Below are 17,249 nucleotides of genomic sequence, written 5' to 3'. Positions count from 1 at the left end.
CTTGTTGCGACTTCACATTTTCTTGCAAGTCAGAGTTTTTGGCATCTTTGCTTCTCAGTTCAGCCTGCAACATTGAAGGTATCTTCAACAAAACAACATATATATGCACTAAGTATAAAGCATATAACAAGTTATCCACTTCATACTTGGGGGCTAATGCTTATTTGCTCTCAAATACTACCTTCTATGCAAGTCTCCAGAACAATGCAAGCATTATCCTTGACACTTGGGGGCTAATGTACGTTTGTTCTAAACTGGCGGTGTGGATTAAAAACAGGATTAACTTGCCAAGTTAAACCGGCCTTTGGGGGCTATGCTACAGAACGTTATCTAATTTTTCAAGCATGAGTTTTATCTATGATTGAAGACACGCCTTGGCAAGGATTAATGATGGGATGCTTAAAGTGTTACAAAGACTCGGTTTATGATTGACAATCACAAAACGGCTCTTGGGGCCTACTTGGAATAGTATTTCAGCTATAAATCAATGTGCAAGGGAGAAGAATTTACCTCATATCGTTCTTTCATCAAATTCACCAAACCGGCTTCATAATCCCGGTTTGAGTGCAGACGGTTCAAAAAGACGGAATGAAGCTCATCAGCGTTAAGATGAGCATAGTTTGATAAGTCGCTGCTCCATTTACCTTTATCCCTATCAATTTGCTCTTCTTTGGCACTATACTGAGCCAAAATGACGGGATGAGCAGGACAACTGTGGCCTGCTCCAGTAATAATAATGTCATCGCCTTGGCCTTCAGTGTCTTTTGTTGGATTAGCCCAGTTTGGTTATGCCGGTTCAGCATCAGGGGCGGCAGGCTCAGCATCTGTGGGTTCGTCAGTATGTTGGCCGTCAAGGGGCGGATCATCAAAAGTTGTTTCAGGATGGAGGCCTTTCGCTTCACCTGTTTGTTCCGGTTCACCTTTTGGTTCTTCTTCTTCAGCAATAGGGTTTTCTGGCGGATTGGTGACCCAAGCTTTCTTGCTGGGTTTGGCGTTGGCCCTGCAAACAGAATAAAAAGGGTTAACATCCTGTTCAAAAGATGTAGGGCGCATTGAAAGGAAAGATTTTTCATAACTCACCCAGCCACAATTTTCAAAGGGGGGAGTTGAGTTGCTGTCGATTCACCAAAAGAGGATGGAGGTGTCACCTGATAATTTGAATCGGACGGATTAAGAGGCTGTCTAAAATAACCTGCCTTGGGGTAAGAATGGTCAGAAGTAGGAGAGACCTCAGACCGACGCTTCCGAACCGGAGTATCAGGTAAACTGGTAGAGGTGACCTGTTGGCCACTGTGCCGGGTTGTCCGGCGAGCCTCATGCTGTTGAGTCTTCAAAATAAATGTTGGATCCAAGTGAGCAATAGGATGAGAAAAGCTTACTTTCCGGATTGTTTGGCGAGTTTTTTGTGTTGGCATAGAGTCTGAACCGGAGGAAAGGGTAATTAGCTCTACATCCTCAGCCTGACTAGCTTCGGCCTCCTCCTGAGGAAGATCATTGTTAACAAGATGCATTAAAGAGAGCCAAGTGAGTCAAGTTCTACCTCAACTTCTGGGTCATCCGTATCATCATCAAGTTCCATGGTAATCCGGTCAGCCGTTTTCCGCTTTGATGTCCGTTTTATGGCTTTGGTTTTCGGGCGGGTTGGTTTGGCTGCTTTATCTCCAGTTGGCTTTGCCGCTTTCTCTATGGATTTTCGTTTCCAGAAAGGGTCATCACCCTATACATATAAAGAAGAAGGGTTACAGCTTGTATAAGTCAAAGATATTAGAGATGAAGAGGAAGTGTAATGCTTACAACAGGCGGTTTGTTCTTGGTGTAGAAGGGATTCAGACCGGTTTGACTACAGACCAGTTCCGATTCATTCAAAATTTTCTTTACCCCTTCAGTAACTTCTTCCTCAGATATTTGGATGTTGCAGTGGCATTGAGGATCGTCAACTTCACCGGTATATTCGCACATTAAACCGGGACGCCGACTTAGCGGCAAGATACTCCAGGATATCCAACAGCGTACAAAATCCACACCTGTTAAACCGTTTGCCATAAAGGCCCGGAGCTTGGCGATTTGAGGAGCGTATTTTGCCCTTTCTAAAGAGCTCAGTCGTTGTGGCATTGGGTGAGTATTGGATAATCTATGATCTCAGAAGCTCAGGAGGGGATTCTCATCTTCAGGCGAAGTGTCTCTGCAATAGAACCATGTTTGGTTCCATTCCTTTGGGTGGCTATGGTGTTTGGCATGAGCAAATTCCACTTCTTTCCGCTTTTGGATCGAGACACCACCAAGTTCTGTATTCGGGCCATTCACAAACTCCGTGCGCCGGTTTAAGTGAAAGAAACCCCAGAACCATTCTGCAGTTGGTTCTTCCTATAAATAGGCTTCACAGAAGACTTGGAAATTGCATAAGTTGGAGACTGAGTTGGTTCCAATATCTTGTGGATGCAGTTGGAAGCTGGCAAGCACATCTCGGTAATTTTTTTGACCATGGCGGTTTGAAACCACGGCCTATATGGTCAACAAAGATTACCACTTCGCCTTGTCTTGGGGTTGGAGGATTCTCAGTTCCTGGGACTCGCCATTTGATCTCGGTTTCCTTAGGCAGAGAGCCGATGCTAACCATCTCATCCAATTGAGCCTCAGTAACCCGGGAACGAGCCCAGTTGCAGGCAGTGAATTGTTTGGCCATTGCAAAGCGAACAGACTGAAAATGAAGGGCCGGTTTATAAATTATGCATGATCATACACAAGAGACAAGGGAGTAAGAAACGTACTGATATAATAAATGGTACAGCCTGGAGACTAGTATAATGAGAAAGAAGGTAATGCTAGCGCAGGATTGATCAGATATTGTTAAATCGGAGTGTAATTATGAAGGCAACATGCTCTTCTGGTTTATCAGAGGGCTAATGGCATAGACTATTTATCCAATGTTAAATCGCTTATATTGGTGCGAGGAGAAACAGATCTCACAGTGATGTATAAAACTTTTGGATCTAGAGATAAGACAGAAAAGCAAAAATAATTGGATCTTGAAGGGGTGCAGAACTGAAGCAATTTTTGACAGACAGATCTGTTCTTTGCGCATAAAGATTTGTGATGATCATGGTAGGTAAGCTACAGTAAGAGATGCATCAAGCATGAAGTGTCCATCTATTAAAGGAAGAATAAGGAAGAATAGATCTGATGAACTTCGGAAGAACTGCGAGGAATATCGAAACCCTAGAACAGATCTATGGTGAAAAAAGCAGAGAACTTACCGGAGTTACTAAGGAAGTGGAAGGGCGCCGCAGTTCTCTGGTGTGTTCAGGGCGATGCAGCAGCCGAGGTCGGAGCAGAGACGACGGTCGACGGTGGCGGCGGAGTTCCAGAGGCTGAGCAGCGCGAGGAAGACAATGCAAAGAGGCACGGGGGAAACGGTGAAAATGACCCCTCGGTCCTATTTATAAGGCGAAGTGAAAAACGGCAAGTGTGGGAATCAAGGAGTCCAAAAAATGGATAAGTTAATAAAGGTGTCGCCTCGACAACTGGATATATATTAAATGAAGGAAATCTCTGATATCAACGGATGGATGACGTCATGACGGTTTATCATAATTTTGAAGTATGACGTCATGGCGGTTTACAAGATCAAAAATGAAGACAAGAGAGAAGATTTTTTCTAAAGTGTGGACGATTGACATGAACAAGTTCAAACCAATCTGGGGCCTAATGTTGGGGATATTACTACTGGAGGTAAACCAGCCTTATGTAGCCGGGTTGACTCTTTCAAGATTAGAAGCCCATGAAGATGTAAAGATGATGGCGCTTTACGAAGGGCCCAAAGGCGAGTTACAGTATGTAAATGTAAACCGGCCTAGTCATATAACTTGTATAGTAAGATAGAAAGAGAGAGGTCGAACCAGATACGTTTATAAACCGGCTTTGGGACTCTGTAGCCCGGCGGGCGTCAACCTATGTATATAAAGGGACGACCCGGCCGCGGTTTAGAGACAGACAACAACAACTCGAGAGCCAGACAAAGCGGATTCGCTCCCTGGCCTTCGAAACCCTAGCAATACCAATCACAACTAGACGTAGCCTTTTACCTTAATCGAAGGGGCCGAACTAGTATAAACTCCCGTGTCCCCTCATCCAGTTTAACCCCTTTAAGCTAACCCGTTGCGATGGCTCCATGACTAAGTCCTTTCATGAGGACATCTGCCGTGACAAACCCACAACAGCAGCCGAACCAGTGAACCCTCGTACTCCTCTTCGCGTGGGCATCCACTACTGCGTCTTCCCCGGCTCCGAGTCGTCCCCTTCCTAGTCCTCGCCGTCGTCCACCACCCTGGTGCTCTCGGCGCGGCGTGGTCAACGTGGTCAACGACCGACTTCAATCGGAAGAGTACTGTATGTGGAGAGGCTGACAGCTGGGTCCACGGCAGCCGCAAGGAAGTGCCTCCTTATTACGCGGAAAATAATTATTCCTCCACCTGACAGCGGGGACCCACCAGACGGGCCACCAGTATTTTGTGAAAAAAAATCATTTCCCCCTGACTGATGGGACCCACCAGACGGACCACCGTATTTACTGAAAAAACATTCCCCCCGCTGTCAGCTCTGACCCACCGGAAGTGCCTCCTTGTTACGCAAAAAAAATGAATACTCCCCCGGCTAGCTAGGACCCACCTTGCTGGGAGACTGACATGTGGGCCTACTAAGTTGACGGGGACGAAGGGATTTGTCAACTTAGTCAATATGACCGATTCTAGCTCCAGTGACCGTACGATGTCCATCCAACGACCGTAATGCTTCTTCAACCTCTGGTCTTCTTGCTCCAGCTGCCCAAAGCAGCACCGGTCGTGCCGCATGGTCCTGCCTCCTGATACGTCCATTTTGCATCTTGCTTTTATATCGATATTTATTGCATTATCGACTGTTATTTCACTTTATGTCACAATACTTATGGCTATTCTCTCTTATTTCACAAGGTTTACATAAGGAGGGAGAATGCCGGCAGCTGAAATTCTGGGCTGGAAAAGGAGCAAATATTAGAGACCTATTCTGCGCAACTCCAAAAGTCCTGAAACTCCACGGAACATCTTAAAATAAATAAAGAAAAATCCTTGCCAAAGATTAAGGCCAGGGGGCCCACACCCTGCTCACGAGGGTGGGGGCGCGCCCCCCTAGGGCGCGCCCCCTACCTCGTGGGCCCCCTGGGCTCTCCGACATCCATCTTCTGCTATATGAAGTCTTTCGATGAGAAAAAATCAGAAGGAACTTTTCGGGACGAGACTCCGCCGCCACAAGGTGGAACCTTGGCGGAACCAATCTAGAGCTCCGGCAGAGCTGTTCTGCCGGGGATACTTCCCTCCGGGAGGGGGAAATCATCACCATCGTCATCACCAACGCTCCTCTCATCGGTAGAGGGCAATCTCCATCAACATCTTCATCAGCACCATCTCATCTCCAAACCATAGTTCATCTCTTGTATCCAATTCTTGTCTCAAAGTCCGAGATTGGTGCTAGTAGGTTGCTAGTAGTGTTGATTACTCCTTGTAGTTGATGCTAGTTGGTTTATTTGGTGGAAGATCATATGTTCAGATCCTATTTGCATATTATTACCCCTCTGATTATGAACATGAATATGCTTTGTGAGTAATTACGTTTGTTCCTGAGGACAAGGGAGAAGTCTTGCTATTAGTAGTCATGTGAATTTGGTATTCGTTTGATATTTTGATAAGATGTATGTTGTCTAGCCTCTAGTGGTGTTATGTGAACGTCGACTACATAACACTTCACCATTATTTGGTCCTAGATGAAGGCATTGGGAAGTAATAAGTAGATGATGGGTTGCTAGAGTGATAGAAGCTTAAACCCTAGTTTATGCGTTGCTTCGTAAGGGGCTGATTTGGATCCATATGTTTCATGCTATGGTTAGGTTTACCTTAATACTTTTGTTGTAGTTGCGGATTCTTGCAACAGAGGTTAATCATAAGTGGGATGCTTGTTCAAGTAAGAACATCACCCAAGCACCGGTCCACCCACATATGAAAGTATCAAAGTATCAAACGCGAATCATGTGAACGTGATGAAAACTAGCTTGACGATATTCCCATGTGTCCTCCGGAGCGCTTTTCCTATTATAAGAGTTTGTTCCGGCTTGTCCTTTGCTACAAAAAGGATTGGGCCACCTTGCTGCACTTTATTTACTTTTGTTACTTGTTGCTCGTTACAATTTATCTTATCACAAAACTATTTGTTACCACTTATTTCAGTACTTGCAGAGAATACCTTGCTGAAAACCGCTTATCATTTCCTTCTGCTCCTCGTTGGGTTCGACACTCTTACTTATCTAAAGTACTACGATAGATCCCCTATACTTGTGGGTCATCAAGACTCTTTTCTGGCGCTGTTGCCGGGGAGTGTAGCGCCTTTGGTAGGTGGAATTTGGTAAGGAAAAATTTATATAGTGTGCTGAAATTTACTGTCACTTACTACTATGGAAAGTAATTCTCTGAGGGGCTTGTTTGGGGTATCTTCACCCCGTCCAGTAGAGCAAAGAGTTGCTCCTCAACCTACTGAACCTATTGAAAATGAAATTCCTTTTGAATTTCCTTCGGGTATGATGGAAAAACTGCTAACTAACCCTTTTACAGGAGATGGAACAAAGCATCCTGATGAGAACTTAATATATGTGGATGAAGTTTGTGGATTATTTAAGCTTGCAGGTATACCCGATGATGTTGCTAAGAAGAAGGTCTTCCCTTTATCTTTGAAGGGAGACACATTGATATGGTATAGGCTATGTGATGATATGAAATCATGGAACTATAAAAGATTGAAATTGGAATTTCATCAAAAGTATTACCCTATGCATCTTGTTCATCGTGATCGCAATTATATATATAATTTCTGGTCTCGCGAAGGAGAAAGCATGGCTCAATCTTGGGGGAGGCTTAAATCAAAGTTATATTCATGCCCCAATCATGAGCTCTCGAGAGAAACAATTATGCAAAAATTTTATGCTCGGCTTTCTCATAATAATCAAACCATGCTCGATACTTCTTGTGTTGGCTCTTTTATGATGAAGACTATTGAATTCAGATGGAATTTATTGGATAGAATTAAATGCAACTCTGAAGATTGGGACCTCGACGAAGGTAAAGAGTCAGGTATGACACCTAAGTTTGATTGTGTTAAATATTTTATGGATACCGATATTTTCCATAAGTTTAGCACTAAATATGGACTTGACTCTGAGATAGTACCTTCTTTCTGTGAATCTTTTGCTACTTATGTTGATCTCCCTAAGGAGAAGTGGTTTAAATATCATCCTCCCATAGAAGTAAAAGTAGATGCACCTATTAAAGTTGAAGAAAAGACTGTCACTTATAATGATCGTATTGTTCCTACTTCTTATGTTGAGAAACCACCTTTCCCTGTTAGAATAAAGGATCATGCTAAAGCTTCAACTGTTGTTCGTAAAAGCAATATTAGAACTTATACACCTCCTGAGCAAGTTAAAGTAGAACCTAATATTGCTATTGTTAAAGATCTATTGTCTGATAATATTGATGGGCATGTTATTCAGTTCAAAGGTGAAACTGCTAGAATTGCTAAACCTTGTGCTAAAGATAAACATAGACATGTGGTAGGCGTGCCTGTTATTTCTGTTAAAATAGGAGATCATTGTTATCATGGCTTATGTGATATGGGTGCGAGTGCCAGTGTTATACCGCATACTTTATACGAAGAAATTAAGAATGAAATTGCACCTGCTGAGTTAGAAGGTATTGATGTCACAATTAAACTTGCCAATAGAGATACTATTTCACCAATTGAAATTGTTAGAGATGTTGAAGTCTTGTGTGGGAAAACTAAATATCCTGCTGATTTTCTTATTCTTACTTCTCCGCAAGATAGCTTTTGTCCCATTATATTTGGTAGACCCTTCTTGAACACTATTAATGCTAGGATAGATTGCGAAAAGATGTTGTTACTATTGGCTTGGACGATATGGTTCATGAGTTTAATTTCTCTAAATTTAGTAAACAACATCGTGAGGAAGAATTACCTAGTAAGGATGAGATTATTGGTCTTGCTTCTATTGTCGTGCCTCCTAGTGATCCTTTAGAACACTATTTGCTAGACCATGAAAATGATATGTTCATGAATGAAAGAAGGGAAATAGATGAAGTATTCTTTAAACAGGAACCTATTCTACAACACAATTTGCCTGTTGAAATTTTAGGGGATCCTCCTCCACCCAAGGGTGATCCCGTGTTTGAGCTTAAACCGTTGCCTGATAATCTTAAATATGCTTATCTTGATGAAAAGAAGATATATCCTGTTATTATTAGTGCTAACCTTTCAGAGCATGAAGAAGAAAGATTATTGAAAACTCTGAAGAAGCATCGTGCTGCTATTGGATATACTCTTGATGATATTAAGGGCATTAGTCCCACTCTATGTCAACATAAAATAAATTTGGAAGCATATGCAAACCAGTTCGTGATCCTCAACGACGTCTGAATCCTAAAATGAAAGAAGTGGTAAGAAAAGAAATACTCAAGCTTCTGGAGGCAGGTATAATCTATCCCGTTGCTAATGGTCGGTGGGTAAGTCCTGTCCATTGTGTCCCTAAGAAGGGAGGTATTACTGTTGTTCCTAATGATAAAGACGAATTGATTCCACAAAGAATTATCACAGGTTATAGGATGGTAATTGATTTCTGCAAATTAAATAAAGCTACTAAGAAAGATCATTACCCCTTACCTTTTATTGATCAAATTCTAGAAAGATTATGCAAACATACACATTACTGCTTTCTAGATGGTTATTCTGGTTTCTCTCAAATACCTGTGTCGGCTAGAGATCAATCAAAGACTACTTTTACATGCCCTTTTGGTACTTTTGCTTATAGATGTATGCCTTTTGGTTTATGTAATGCACCTGCTACCTTTCAAAGATGCATGATGGCTATATTATCTGACTTTTGTGAAAAGATTTGTGAGGTTTTCATGGACAAATTTTCCATCTATGGTTCCTCTTTTGATGATTGCTTGAGCAATCTTGATCGAGTTTGGCAGAGATGTGAAGAAACTAATCTTGTCTTGAATTGGGAAAAGTGCCACTTTATTGTTAATGAAGGTATTGTCTTGGGGCATAAAGTTTCCGAAAGAGGTATTGAAGTTGATAAAGCCAAGGTCGATGCTATTGAAAAGATGCCATGTCCCAAGGACATCAAAGGTATAAGAAGTTTCCTTGGTCATGCCGGAATTTACAGGAGGTTCATTAAGGACTTCTCAAAAATTTCTTGGCCTCTGACTAATTTATTGCAAAAAGATATACCATTTGTCTTTGATGATGATTGTGTAGAAGCATTTGAAATACTTAATAAAGCATTAGTCTCTGCACCTGTTGTTCAGGCACCTGATTGGAATTTACCCTTTGAAATTATGTGTGATGCTAGTGATTATGTTGTAGGTGCTGTTCTAGGGCAACGAGTTGATAAGAAATTAAATGTTATTCATTATGCTAGTAAAACTCTAGACGATGCTCAAAGAAATTATGCTACTACTGAAAAAGAGCTTTTAGCAGTTGTATTTGCTTGTGATAAGTTCAGACCTTATATTGTTGATTATAAAGTAACTATTCACATTGATCATGCTGCTATTAAATACCTTATGGAAAAGAAAGATGCTAAACCTAGACTTATTAGATGGGTTCTCTTGCTACAAGAATTTGATTTGCATATTGTTGATAGAAAGGTAGCTGAGAACCCCATTGTAGACAACTTGTCTAGGTTAGAGAATGTTCTTGATGACCCACTACCTATCAATGATAGCTTTCCTGATGAACAATTAAATGTTATAAGTACTTCTCATAGTACTCCATGGTATGCTAATTATGCTAATTATATTGTTGCTAAGTTTATACCACCTAGCTTCACATACCAGCAAAATAAAAAGTTTTTCTACAATTTAAGACATTACTTTTGGGATGACCCACATATTTATAAAGGAGTAGATGGTGTCGTTAGACGTTGTGTACCTGAGCATGAACAGGAACAGATCCTACGCAAGTGTCATTCCGAGGCTTATGGAGGACACCACGCTAGAGATAGAACTGCACATAAGGTATTGCAATCTGGTTTTTATTGGCCTACTCTCTTCAAGGATGCATGTAAGTTTGTCTTGTCTTGTGATGAATGTTAAAGAATTGGTAATATTAGTAGACGTCAAGAAATGCCTATGAATCATTCTCTTGTTATTGAACCGTTTGATGTTTGGGGCTTTGATTATATGGGACCTTTTCCTGCCTCTAATGGATACAGACATATTTTAGTTGCTGTTGATTACGTTACTAAGTGGGCAGAATCTATTCCAACTAGTAGTGCTGATCATAACACTTCTATTAAAATGCTTAAAGAAGTTATTTTTCCGAGGTTTGGAGTCCCTAGATATTTAATGACTGATGGTGGTTCACACTTTATTCATGGTGCTTTCCATAAAATGCTTGCTAAATATGATGTTAATCATAGAATTGCATCTCCTTATCACCCTCAGTCTAGTGGTCAAGTAGAGTTGAGCAATAGAGAGCTCAAATTAATTTTGCAAAAGACTGTTAATAGGTCTAGGAAGAATTGGTCCAAGAAACTTGATGATGCATTATGGGCTTATAGAACTGCATACAAAAATCCTATGGGTATGTCTTCGTATAAAATGGTTTATAGAAAAGCATGTCACTTACCTCTCGAACTAGAACATAAGGCGTATTGGGCTATTAAAGAGATAAACTATGATTTTAAACTTGCCGTTGAGAAGAGGTTATTTGATATTAGCTCACTTGATGAATGGAGAACCCAAGCTTATGAAAATGCCAAGTTGTTTAAAGAAAAAGTTAAAATATGGCATGACAAAAGGATACAAAAGCGTGAGTTTAATGTAGGTGATTATGTATTGCTATACAACTCTCATTTAAGATTTTTTGCAGGAAAACTTCTCTCTAAATGGGAAGGCCCCTATGTTATCGAAGAGGTCTATCATTCCGGGGCCATAAAAATCAACAACTTCGAGGGCACAAATCCGAAGGTGGTAAACGGTCAAAGAATCAAACATTATATCTCAGGTAACCCCATAAATGTTGAAACCAATATTATTGAAACCGTAACCCCGGAGGAATACATAAGGGACACTTTCCGGAACGTTTCAGACTCCGGAAAGGAATAGGTATGTGGTACGGTAAGTAAACCGACTCCAAAACAATTTTTAAGGCAATATTTCTCCGTTTTGGAATATTTAAAAAAAATAGAAAAATAAGTAGCAGTCCGGGAAGGACACAAGGGTCCCACGAGGGTGGTGGGCGCGCCCTACCCCTCTGGGCGCACCCCCTACCTTGTGTGCCTTCCGGACACCGTTTTCTTGCACGATACGTCTTTTGGTCGGTAAAAATCATTGTATAACCTCCCGAAGGTTTTGACTCCCGTATCACACAAATCTCCTATGTTCTTGTTTCAAGCTGTTTTTCTTACAGATCAAGGTTATCATGATGGCCCCAAGCGCCTCCAAGGACAAGTTCTTTGAGAAGGTCATCAACCCTTACCTCGCGGAGGTGCTGCGACACCCTCAAACCATTGAGTTGCATGATGGGTTGCTGCACATCCGCGATGAAGAGGGACCAAAGGGGACCAGAAGCATGGAGACGAGGCTCGAAGCAGTGGAGCAACAAGTTTTCAAGTGCCAAGGGATGGTGGAACGTGGACTCAACTCTAACCACATGATGATCGCGGAGTTCACTAGCAACCACTAGTTGGATGCTGACAACATCGGGGAGACTATCTTCAAGCTTCATGAGAAGAACGAGCACCTCCAAGCCCAAATCTATGACCTGCAAAACCAAAACTATGAGTACAAATATAGATTCAAAAGGATGAGTTTGGCTGCAAATTTGAGGATCCCGGAGACTCGATCATCTTTCTATGATGGAGAACCTATGCCTTGGAAGATGGATGCAAGGCCCGCATCATCTACAACACCTCCACCTTCTTCACCGACAAAGGAGACATAATCACATGGTTATGGGCACTCCCCTTGGCAACTGCCAAGCTTGGGGGAGGTGCCCCGGTATCGTATCACCATCACAACTCCTATTTTTACCATTTTTTTCTTAGTTCGATCCTATTAGTAGTATCTTGATCTAGTAGAATAAAGTTTATGGCATGATCTAGTTTTGAGTTTTGCTTTATGATCTCTCTTTGTAATCGAGTCCGTGAGCTATATATAATAAAGATTAGTGTTGAGTCAAGGGCTTGATTATTTTGCCATGATCTTGGGTGAATAAAAGAAAAGAGAAAAAGAATAAAAAGAAACAAAGAGTTCATATTGATCTTATTGAGAGTAATGACTTCACATAGAAAGAGTATGATGATTAAAAGTTGTTGGGAGTTGGTAGACATAGCCTTGGTCATCGTTGCAATTAATAGGAAGTAATAAGGAAAGAGAGGTTTCACATATAGATATATTATCATTGACATCTTTTATGATTGGGAGCACTCATTAAAATATGACATGCTAAAGAGTTGATGTTGGACAAGGAAGACAATGTAATGAGTTATGTCTTTCTTATATTTGAGATAAAGTATGTTGTCATGGATCCTCTAACTTGTTGAGCTTGCCTTTCCCCCTCATGCTAGCCAAATTCTCAGCACCAAGTAAAAATACTACTTGTGCTTCCAAATACCCTTAAACCAGTTTTGCCATGAGAGTCCACCATATCTACCTATGGATTGAGTAAGATCCTTCAAATAAGTTGTCATCGGTGCAAAGCAATAAAAATTGCTCTAAATATGTATGATCGATTGGTGTGGGAGAAATAAGCTTTATACGATCTTGTGATGTGGAAATAATAAAAGCGACAGACTGCATAATAAAGGTTCATATCACAGGGGGCAATATAAAGTGACGTTCTTTCGCATTGAGATTTTATGCATCAAACCATAAAAGCGCATGGCAACCTCTGCTTCCCTCTGCGAAGGGCCTATCCTTTATTATTATCTTCTACCTTATGCAAGAGTCATGGTGATCTTCACCTTTTCTTTTTCATTTTATCCTTTGGCAAGCTCAGCATGTTGGAAAGAACATGATATATATATATATATATATATATATATATATATATATATATATAATTGGATGTAGGGGAGCGTGAACCATTATTGTTGACATTACCCTTGAGGTAAAAGGTTGTGGGGCAAAACTATAAGCCCCTATCTTTCTCTGTGTCCAATTAAAACTCCATAACCACAAGTATTGCGTGAGTGTTAGCAATTATGGAGGACTAAATGATAGTTGAGTATGTGGACTTGCTTTTTAGCTCTGACATAGACTCTTTCCGATGTTATGATAAATTGCAATTGCTTCAATGATTGAGATTATAGTTTGTCGGAGCCCAATAAGGTGTATGATTTATACTTTTGCATTGTGAATAGATCATCACTTGAACATAAGTAATCATATGACAAAAGCTATATATGTTGTTGTTATGAGAATAATCATGATGCCTTCGTGTCCGTATTTTCTTTTTTATCGATGCCTCTACCTCTAAACATCAGGACATATTTATTGTTATCGGCTTTTCGCTTGAGGACAAGCGAGGTCTAAGCTTGGGGGAGTTGATACGTCCATTTTGCATCATGCTTTTATATCGATATTTATTGCATTATGGACTGTTATTTCACTTTATGTCACAATACTTATGGCTATTCTCTCTTATTTTACAAGGTTTACATAAGGAGGGAGAATGCCGGCAGCTGGAATTCTGGGCTGGAAAAGGAGCAAATATTAGGGACCTATTCTGCGCAACTCCAAAAGTCCTGAAACTCCACGGAACATCTTAAAATAAATAAAGAAAAATCCTCACCAAAGATGAAGGCCAGGGGGCCCACACCCTGCTCACGAGGGTGGGGGGCACCCCCCTAGGGTGCGCCCCTACCTCGTGGGCCCCCTGGTGGCTCTCCGACGTCCAGCTTCTGCTATATGAAGTCTTTCGATGAGAAAAAATCAGAAGGAATTTTTCGGGACGAGACTCCGCCGCCATGAGGCGGAACCTTGGCGGAACCAATCTAGAGCTCTGGCAGAGCTGTTCTGCCAGGGATACTTCCCTCCGGGAGGGGGAAATCATCACCATCGTCATCACCAACGCTCCTCTCATCGGGAGAGGGCAATCTCCATCAACATCTTCACCAGCACCATCTCATCTCCAAACCATAGTTCATATCTTGTATCCAATTCTTGTCTCAAAGTCTGGGATTGGTGCTAGTAGGTTGCTAGTAGTGTTGATTACTCCTTGTAGTTGATGCTAGTTGGTTTATTTGGTGGAAGATCATATGTTCAAATCCTATATGCATGTTATTACCCCGCTGATTATGAACATGAATATGCTTTGTGAGTAATTACATTTGTTCCTGAGGACAAGGGAGAAGTCTTGCTATTAGTAGTCATGTGAATTTGGTATTCGTTTGATATTTTGATAAGATGTATGTTGTCTAGCCTCTAGTGGTGTTATGTGAATGTCGACTACATAACACTTCACCATTATTTGGGCCTAGAGGAAGGCATTGGGAAGTAATAAGTAGATGATGGGTTGCTAGAGTGACAGAAGCTTAAACCCTAGTTTATGCGTTGCTTCGTAAGGGGCTGATTTGGATCCATATGTTTCATGCTATGGTTAGGTTTACCTTAATACTTTTGTTGTAGTTGCGGATGCTTGCAATAGAGGTTAATTATAAGTGGGATGCTTGTTCAAGTAAGAACAACACCCAAGCACCGGTCCACCCACATATCAAATTATCAAAGTATCGAACGCGAATCATATGAACGTGATGAAAACTAGCTTGACGATATTCCCATGTGTCCTCGGGAGCGCTTTTCCTATTATAAGAGTTTGTTCCGACTTGTCCTTTGCTACAAAAAGGATTGGGCCACCTTGCTGCACTTTATTTACTTTTGTTACTTGTTGCTCGTTACAATTTATCTTATCACAAAACTATCTGTTACCACTTATTTCAGTACTTGCAGAGAATACCTTGCTGAAAACCGCTTATCATTTCCTTCTGCTCCTTGTTGGGTTCGACACTCTTACTTATCGAAAGGACTACGATAGATCCCCTATACTTGTGGGTCATCACCTCCCGTGGCCGGCTGTGCTGCCGCAGAGGCCTCACTGCCCCCTGCTATTCCCACCGCTGGCCAGGCCCTGCGGCGACGACAACCTCACACCGCAGCCGAACCAATGAACCCTCGTAGTCCTCTCCGTGCGGGCTTCCACTGCCGCGTCGTCCCCTTCCTAGGCCTTGTTGTCGTCCACCGCCGTGGTGCTCTCCGTGTGGCGTGGTCAACATGGTCAAGGAACAACTTCCATCGGAAGAGTACTGTACGTGGAGAGGCTGACAGCTGGGTCCACGGCCAAAGCCCAGTTTTTTTGTGATTTGCCAAGTAAGTCGCTTCGTCAGGCCTGTTGGGCTGCAAATCTTTCAAGACGAGGAGAGCTTTCATTCGGCTGGCCGAGAAAATGGCCCATCAATAATGAGAAATGGGTTGTACATTTTTAAAACACATCAAACCGGCAATTAGTTTCAAATATCTTTTTTTTCATTTCAAGATTTTAAATTACATTTATTTTTATCCGTGGAGAATTTGTTGGATGATGGGTTGCATGATGTGTTGCTGCACATCCGCGATGAAGAGGGACCAAAGGGGACCAGAAGCATGGAGACGAGGCTCGAAGCAGTGGAGCAACAAGTTTTCAAGTGCCAAGGGATGGTGGAACGTGGACTCAACTAACCACATGATGATCGCGGAGTTCACTAGCAACCACCAGTTGGATGCTGACAACATCGGGGAGACTATCTTCAAGCTTCATGAGAAGAACGAGCACCTCCAAGCCCAAATCTATGACCTGCAAAACCAAAACTATGAGTACAAATATAGATTCAAAAGGATGAGTTTGGCTGCAAATTTGAGGATCCCGGAGACTCGATCATCTTTCTATGATGGAGAACCTATGCCTTGGAAGATGGATGCAAGGCCCACATCATCTACAACACCTCCACCTTCTTCACCGACAAAGGAGACATAATCACATGGTTATGGGCACTCCCCTTGGCAACTGCCAAGCTTGGGGGAGGTGCCCCGGTATCGTATCACCATCACAACTCCTATTTTTACCATTTTTTTCTTAGTTCGATCCTATTAGTAGTATCTTGATCTAGTAGAATAAAGTTTATGGCATGATCTAGTTTTGAGTTTTGCTTTATGATCTCTCTTTGTAATCGAGTCCGTGAGCTATATATAATAAAGATTAGTGTTGAGTCAAGGGCTTGATTATTTTGCCATGATCTTGGGTGAATAAAAGAAAAGAGAAAAAGAATAAAAAGAAACAAAGAGTTCATATTGATCTTATTGAGAGTAATGACTTCACATAGAAAGAGTATGATGATTAAAAGTTGTTGGGAGTTGGTAGACATAGCCTTGGTCATCGTTGCAATTAATAGGAAGTAATAAGGAAAGAGAGGTTTCACATATAGATATATTATCATTGACATCTTTTATGATTGGGAGCACTCATTAAAATATGACATGCTAAAGAGTTGATGTTGGACAAGGAAGACAACGTAATGAGTTATGTCTTTCTTATATCTGAGATAAAGTATGTTGTCATGGATCCTCTAACTTGTTGAGCTTGCCTTTCCCCCTCATGCTAGCCAAATTCTCAGCACCAAGTAAAATACTACATGTGCTTCCAAATACCCTTAAACCAGTTTTGCCATGAGAGTCCACCATATCTACCTATGGATTGAGTAAGATCCTTCAAGTAAGTTGTCATCGGTGCAAAGCAATAAAAATTGCTCTAAATATGTATGATCGATTGGTGTGGGTGAAATAAGCTTTATACGATCTTGTGATGTGGAAATAATAAAAGCGACAGACTGCATAATAAAGGTTCATATCACAGGGGGCAATATAAAGTGACGTTCTTTCGCATTGAGATTTTATGCATCAAACCATAAAAGCGCATGGCAACCTCTGCTTCCCTCTGCGAAGGGCCTATCCTTTATTATTATCTTCTACCTTATGCAAGAGTCATGGTGATCTTCACCTTTTCTTTTTCATTTTATCCTTTGGCAAGCTCAGCATGTTAGAAAGAACATGATATATATATATATATATATATATATATATATATATATATATATATATATATATATATAT

This window comes from Triticum dicoccoides, chromosome 1A, assembly GCF_002162155.2.
Source record: "Triticum dicoccoides isolate Atlit2015 ecotype Zavitan chromosome 1A, WEW_v2.0, whole genome shotgun sequence".
Classification (NCBI taxonomy): domain Eukaryota; kingdom Viridiplantae; phylum Streptophyta; class Magnoliopsida; order Poales; family Poaceae; genus Triticum; species Triticum dicoccoides.
Note: the sequence above shows the minus strand (reverse complement) of the source record.